We start from the raw sequence: 7,916 nt of genomic DNA, 5'->3' as shown, positions 1-7,916 counted from the left end.
AATGAGTTTGGAAGTTTACCTTCCTCTGCAATTTTCTGGAAGAGTTTGAGTAGGATAGGTGTTAGCTCTTCTCGAAATTTTTGGTAGAATTCAGCTGTGAAGCCATCTGGACCTGGGCTTTTGTTTGCTGGAAGATTTCTGATTACAGTATCAATTTCCGTGCTTGTGATGGGTCTGTTAAGATTTTCTATTTCTTCCTGGTTCAGTTTTGGAAAATTGTACTTTTCTAAGAATTTGTCCATTTCTTCCACGTTGTCCATTTTATTGGCATACAACTGCTGATAGTAGTCTCTTATGATCCTTTGTATTTCTGTGTTGTCTGTTGTGATCTCTCCATTTTCATTTCTAATTTTATTGATTTGATTTTTCTCTCTTTGCTTCTTGATGAGTCTGGCTAATGGTTTGTCAATTTTATTTATCCTTTCAAAGAACCAGCTTTTGGCTTTGTTGATTTTTGCTATGGTCTCTTTTGTTTCTTTTGCATTTATTTCTGCCCTAATTTTTAAGATTTCTTTCCTTCTACTAACTCTGGGGTTCTCCAACTCTTCCTTTTCTAGTTGCTTTAGTTGTAGAGTTAGGTTATTTATTTGACTTTTTTCTTGTTTCTTGAGGTATGCCTGTATTGCTATGAACTTTCCTCTTAGCACTGCTTTTATAGTGTCCCACAGGTTTTGGGTTGTTGTGTTTTCATTTTCATTAGTTTCTATGCATATTTTGATTTCTTTTTTGATTTCTTCTGTGATTTGTTGGTTATTCAGATGTGTGTTGTTCAACCTCCACATGTTAGAATTTTTAATAGTTTTTCTCCTGTAATTGAGATCTAATCTTAATGCATTATGGTCAGAAAAGATGCTTGGAATGATTTCGATTTTTTGAATTTATCAAGTTTAGATTTATGGCCCAGGATGTGATCTATCCTGGAGAAGGTTCCATGAGCACTTGAAAAAAAGGTGAAATTCGTTGTTTGGGGGTGAAATGTCCTATAGATATCAAGTAGGTCTAACTGATCTAATGTATCATTTAAAGTTTGCGTTTCTTTGTTAATTTTCTGTTTAGTTGATCTGTCCATAGGTGTGAGTGGGGTATTAAAGTCTCCCACTATTATTGTGTTATTGTTGATTTCCCCTTTCATACTTGTTAGCATTTGTCTTACATATTGTGGTGCTCCTATATTGGGTGCATATATATTTATAATTGTTATATCTTCTTCTTGGATTGTTCCTTTGATCATTATGTAGTGGCCTTCTTTGTCTCTTTTCACAGCCTTTGTTTTAAAGTCTATTTTATCGGATATGAGTATTGCCACTCCTGCTTTCTTTTGGTCTCTATTCGCGTGGTATATCTTTTTCCAGCCCTTCACTTTCAGTCTGTATGTGTCCCTTGTTTTGAGGTGGGTCTCTTGTAAGCAGCATATAGAGGGGTCTTGTTTTTGTATCCATTCGGCCAGTCTTTGTCTTTTGGTTGGGGCGTTCAACCCATTTACGTTTAAGGTAATTATTGATAAGTATGATCCCGTTGCCATTTACTTTATTGTTTTGGGTTCGGGTTTATACACCCTTTTCGTGTTTCCTGTCTAGAGGATATCCTTTAGAATTTGTTGGAGAGCTGGTTTGGTGGTGCTGAATTCTCTCAGCTTTTGCTTGTCTGTAAAGCTTTTGATTTCTCCTTCGTATTTGAATGAGATCCTTGCTGGGTACAGTAATCTGGGCTGTAGGTTATTGTCTTCCATCACTTTAAGTATGTCTTGCCATTCCCTCCTGGCCTGAAGAGTTTCTATTGACAGATCAGCTGTTATCCTTATGGGAATCCCCTTGTGTGTTATTTGTTGTTTTTCCCTTGCTGCTTTTAATATTTGTTCTTTGTGTTTGATCTTTGTTAATTTGATTAATATATGTCTTGGGGTGTTTCGCCTTGGGTTTATCCTATTTGGGACTCTCTGTGTTTCTTGGACTTGGGTGATTATTTCCTTCCCCATTTTAGGGAAGTTTTCAACTATTATCTCCTCAAGGATTTTCTCATGATCTTTCTTTCTGTCTTCTTCTTCTGGGACTCCTATAATTCGAATGTTGGAGCGTTTCATATTGTCCTGGAGGTCTCTGAGATTGTCCTCGTTTCTTTTAATTCGTTTTTCTTGTTTCCTCTCTGATTCATTTATTTCTACCATTCTATCTTCTATTTCACTAATCCTATCTTCTGCCTCCGTTATTCTACTATTTGTTGCCTCCAGAGTGTTTCTGATCTCATTTATTGTGTTATTCATTATATTTTGACTCTTTTTTATTTCTTCTAGGTCCTTGTTAAACCTTTCTTGCATCTTCTCAATCCTTGTCTCTAGGCTATTTATCTGTGTTTCCATTTTGATTTCAAGATTTTGGATCATTTTCACTATCAATATTCGGAATTCCTTCTCCGGTAGATTCCCTACTTCTTCCTCTTTTGTTTGGTTTGGTGGGCAACTCTCCTGTTCCTTTACCTGCTGAGTATTCCTCTGTCTCTTCATCTTGGTTATATTGCTGCGTTTGGGGTGGCCTTTTTATATTCTGATAATTTGTGGAGTTCTCTTTATTATGGAGCTTCCTCACTTTGGGTGGGGTTCTATCAGTGGCTTGTCAAGGTTTCCTGGTTAGGGAGGCTTGTGTTGGAGTTTTGGTGGGTGGAGCTGGGTTTCTTCTCTCTGGAGTGCAATGGAGTGACCCGTAATGGGTTATGAGACATCAAAGGTTTTGGGATAATTTTGAGCTGCCTGTATATTGAGGCTCAGGGGAGTGTTCCTGTGTTGCTGGAGAATTTGCGTGGTATGTCTTGTTTTGGAACTTGTTGGCCCTTGGGTGGAGCTTGGTTTCAGTGTAGGTATGAAGGCATTTGATGAGCTCCTATTGCTTAATGTTCCCTGAATTCAAGAGTTCTCTGTTTTCAGGCTTTGGGTTTAAGCTTCCTGCTTCTGGTTTTCAGTTTTATTTTCACAGTAGCCTCTAGACTTCTCCATCTATACAGCACCGATGATAAAACATCTAGGTTAAAGATGAAAAGTTTCTCCACCTTGAGGGACACTCAGAGAGGTTCACTGAGTTACAAGGAGAAGAGAAGATGGAGGGGGTAGTTAGAGGTAACTGGAATGAGATGCGGTGAGATCAAGAGAGGAGAGAGCAAGCTAGCCAGTAGTCACTTCCTTATGTGCGCTCTATAGTCTGGACCGCTCAGAGGTATTTACAGAGTTATACGGGGAAGAGGAGAGGGAGGAAGTAGACAGAGGTGACCAGGAGGATAAGAGAGAGGAATGAGTAGGAGAGAGACAAATCCTGCCAGTAACCAGTTCCTTAGGTGTTCTCTACCATCTGGAACACACAGAGATTCACAGAGTTGGATAGAGAAGAGATGGGGGAGAAAAGAGACAGAGGCCACCTGGTGGAGAAAGAGGAGAGGCCAGAGGAGGAGAGAGTGGACAAGTCAGTAATCTCGCTCTCAGGTAAACTTGGGTAGTGAAGTTTGGGTTTTTAAATGTACAAAATTTACAACAAAGATTAAAAATCTGGAGTAGAGGTTGGATTTTCAAAGATACAATATTAAAGAAAAGCAGAAGGAAAAAGGAAGAAAGAAAAAAAAAGAATTATTAAAAAACAAACAAACAAAAAAAAAACAAAACAAAACACCAACAACCATCCAAAGAGTATATATGGTGTTTGCCTTAAAAAAAAAAAGTCTTTTTTTTTAAAAAAATAGTAATACTAGGTTATAGAAATAAAAATTAGAGGAGAAATAGAAGACTTAACAATTAAAAAAAAGCTCGGAAAAAAAAGAAAAAAAAAAGCAAAAGGCAAAAAAAAAAAAGAATGATTTTAAAAATATTAAAAAATTAAAAATATATCTGGCTCTTCTCTGATGTTATGGGCCGTGTGGGCTCACTTCCAAGGTGGTTCCCTCTGTTTAACTTCTTCTGTTTGCTGGTTTCTTAGGCTCACTAGTTCAGTTGCGCTGTGGGGAGGGGGGATGCTGCAAACAAATAGCACTGTCGTGTGTACACAGTATCTCTGCCCCGCTTGACCTGTCCTTTCTCACGGCGCACAAACCGCTCCGGCTCTACGATGCTCAGCCGGGAACCGTCTGGGGCCGGCCCTAGGCTGCGTGCACTTCCCCGGTCCAAGCCGCTCAGGTTCGGCCCTCAGGCAGCCCTCAGAGGCACAAATGCGGCTGGGACTGCGCTTTGTGCCCTTCCCAGGTCCGAGTAGCTCAGGAGTTTGGCGAGCGCGATCGCCGGGGCTTGTCACCTTTTCCGCCGCTACCGCTCAGCTCTCTGGGTGGACCGCTGGCGCACCCCGTGAGGCAGACTGTGACTGTCCAGCACCCCCAGAAGTCTTAGCAAAGGAGCCTGCTTGCAGTTAGGTAAGTAAAGTCTCTCCGGGTCTGCAATTGCCCCTTTCCAGTCCTTACGGCTCTGGCTGCCTGTCCCCGGCGGGGAATGGTCTGCAGCCGGCTTTTTCCGCTCCGTCCTTTGTTCTGTGCTCAGTCCTGGCGGTGTCTTATGTTCGAGCTTTTCGCGTGGTAGCTATCCCACAGTCTGGTTTGCTAGCCCAAGTTAGATCGTTCTGGTTGCGCGTGGGGCGTTCCTGCCCGATTCTTGCAAAGCTCTGCAGCCCGCGCCTCCCGCGCGTCCCTGCCCTGCCCCCACTTCCCAATGGCGGATGCAGGCGTCTGTGCTGCTTTTCCGCTGGGGGAGTTACTGGTGGGCTTGTAATCTCTTGGTTTTAATTATTTATCTATTTTTCCTTCCTGTTATGTTGCCCTCTGTGTTTCCAAGGCTCGCCACAGACTCGGCAGGGAGAGTGTTTCCTGGTGTTTGGAAACCTCTCTTCTTAAAATTCCCTTTCGGGACGGAGCTCCCTCCCCACCTCCTTTGTCTCCTTTTTCGTCTTTTATATTTTTTCCTACCTGTTTTTGAAGACAATGGTCTGCTTTTCTGGTTGCCTGATGTCCTCTGCCAGCCTACAGAAGTTGTTTTGTGGAGTTTGCTCGGCGTTGAAATGTTCTTTTGAGGAATTTGTGAGGGAGAACGTGATCTTCCCGTCCTATTCCTCCGCCATCTTTTTCTGTCTCTCTATCGTTCATTTTTTAAAGAGACTAGAGTCTGCTGCACTCTGATGCAATCTAAAGTTTGAACATCTCTGGCAAATAAATGACTTTGGGTGGCTTGAATTTGGAGACCAGTCATTCTGAAACTGTAGCGCACAATGGGAAGCAACTAAGGAGCATGCCAAGTGCAGAATCCCAGGCCCTCTCAGTGGTCTGGATCCCCCAGAACTGGGATGGGGAGCAGACTGTTTTTGAGGTACTGACTTGAACGAACCTACAGGGAAAACCCTGAGAAGAGCTTTTCCTTGTCATTTATACCTGCAATCGAGGTTAACCTAGATTCTCCAGTGACGCATTCTTGGCCAATCTGTGGCCCTCTGTGCCATCCTAGGGCTCGTCCTCTGTCTTCAAAGTTAATTTGTTGTTGTTCAGTCACCCAGTCATCTCCAACTCTTTGCGACCCATGGCCTGTAGCATGCCAGGCCTCCCTGTCCCTCACCATTTCCCAGAGTTTGACCAAATTCATGTTCATTGCATCTCATCTTCTAATGCCCTCTTCTCCTTCTGCCCTCAATCTCTCCCAGCATCAGGAACTTTTCCAATGAGCCGTCTGTTTGCATCAGATGACCAAATTCCTGGAGCTTCAGCTTCAGCATCAGTCCTTGCAGTGAATATTCAGGGTTGATCTCCCTTAAGATTGACTGGTTTGATCTCCTTGCTGTCCAAGGGACTTACAGGAGTCTTCTCCAGCACCGCACTTTGAAGGCATTGATTATTTGGCATTCTGCTTTCTTTACGGTCCAGTTTTCACCACCGTACATGACCACTGGGAAGACCATAGCCTTGACTATGAACTTTGTTGGCAGAGTAATGTCTCAGTTTGTCATTGCTTTCCTGCCAAGAAGCAATCATCTTCTGATTTCATGGCTGCAGTCACCAATCCGCAGTGATTTTGGAGCCCATGCAAAAGGAATCTGTCAGTACGTTCCCGTTCTATTTGCCATGCAGTAATGGGGGCTGATGCCATGATCTTAGTTTTTTTAAATATTTAGTCTTAAGCCAGCTCTTTCACCCTCATCAAGAGGCTCTTTCTGCCATTAGAGTGGTATCATCCACATATCTGAGGTTGTTGACCTTTCTCCCACCTATCTTGATTTCAGCTGGTAACTCTTCCAGCCCAGCCTTTCTCACGATGTGCTCAGTGTATAGGTTAAACAAACAAGGTGACAGCCCTGCTGTACTCCTTTCTCAATCTTGAGCTTGAATCTTGAATCTCAGTCAGTTGTTCCATACAGGGTTCTAACTCTTGCTTCTTGACTCACATACAGGTTTCTCAGGAGACAGGTAAGATGGTTTGGTATTCGCCTCTCTCTCAGAGCTTTCTACAGTTTGTCATGATCCACACAGTCAAATGCTTTATTTAGCATAGTCGATGAAACAGAGATAGATGTTTTTCTGAAATTCCCATGCTTTCTCTATAATCCAGCAAATTTGGCAATTTGGTCTTTAGTTCCTCTTCCTTTTCTAAACTCAGTTTGAACATCTGGAAATTCTAGGTTCACATAATGCTGAAGCCTAGCATGCAAGATTTTAAGCATGACCTTACTAGCATGGGAGATGAGTGCAGTTGTCTGATGGTTAGCACATTCTTTGGTACGACCCTTCTTGGGATTGGGATGAGAATTGACCTTTTCCAGTCCTGTGGCCACTGCTGGGTCTTCCAGATTGCTGACATATTAAATGCAAAACCTTGATGGCATCACCCTTTAGGGATTTGAATAGTTCTGCTGGAATTTCATTGCATCCACTAGCTTTATTAACAGCAGTGCTTCTTAAGGCACACTTCACTTCCCACTCCAGTATGTCTGGCTTTGGGTGACAAACCATACCATCGTAGTAATCTGGTTCATTAAAATTTTTTTATACAGTTTCCCATGTATTCTTTCCATCTCTTCTTGATCTCTTCAGTGTCTCCTGGGTCTCTACCATTTTTATCCTTTATTGTGCCTATTTTTGTGTGGAATGCTCCCTTGATGCTTCCAGTTTTCTTGAAGAGCTCTCTAATATTTCCCCTTTTGTTGTTTTCTTCTATGATTAAGCACTGTTCATTGAAGAAGGCCTTCTTGTCTCTTCTAGCTATTTTTTGGAACTTTGCATTTAATTGGATGTATTTTTCCCTCTTTCCCTTGCTTTTCACTTCTCTTTGTTCCTCCGCTATTTGCAAAGCCTCCTCAGATAACCTCTTTGCCTTCTCGCTTTTCTTTTTCTTTGGGATGGTTTTGTTTGCTGCCCCTGTACAATATTATGGACCTCTGTCCATAGTTCTTCAGGCACACAGTTAACTAGATCTAGTCCCTTGAATCTATTCATTACCTCTACTGCAAATTCAAATGAGATTTTATTTAAGTCATACCTGGCTGGCATAGTATTTTTCCCAGTTTTCTTTAGTTTAAGCCTGAATTTTGCAATGAGAAGCTGAGGATCTGAGCCACAGATCTTGTTTTTGTTGACTGTGTACAGCTTCTCCATCTTCGGTAACAAAGAATGTAACCAACTTGATTTCGGTATTGACAATTTGGTGACATTCCTGTGTAAAGTCATCTCTTGTGTTGTTGAAAAGGGTATTTGCTATGACGAGTGCATTCCCTTGGCAGAATTCAGTTAGTCTTTGTCCTGCTTCATTTTGTTCTCCAAGGCCAAACCTGCCTGTTATTCCAGGTTTATCTTGACTTCCTGCTTTTGCATTCTAATCCCTGATGATGAATAGAACATATTTCTTAAGTTCTAGGAGGTCTTCTAGGTCCTCATAGAGCTGATCAACTTTAGCTTCTTCAGCATCATTGTTTGGG

The sequence above is a fragment of the Ovis canadensis genome, chromosome 26, assembly GCF_042477335.2.
Source record: "Ovis canadensis isolate MfBH-ARS-UI-01 breed Bighorn chromosome 26, ARS-UI_OviCan_v2, whole genome shotgun sequence".
Classification (NCBI taxonomy): domain Eukaryota; kingdom Metazoa; phylum Chordata; class Mammalia; order Artiodactyla; family Bovidae; genus Ovis; species Ovis canadensis.
This window is presented reverse-complemented; position numbering follows the sequence as displayed.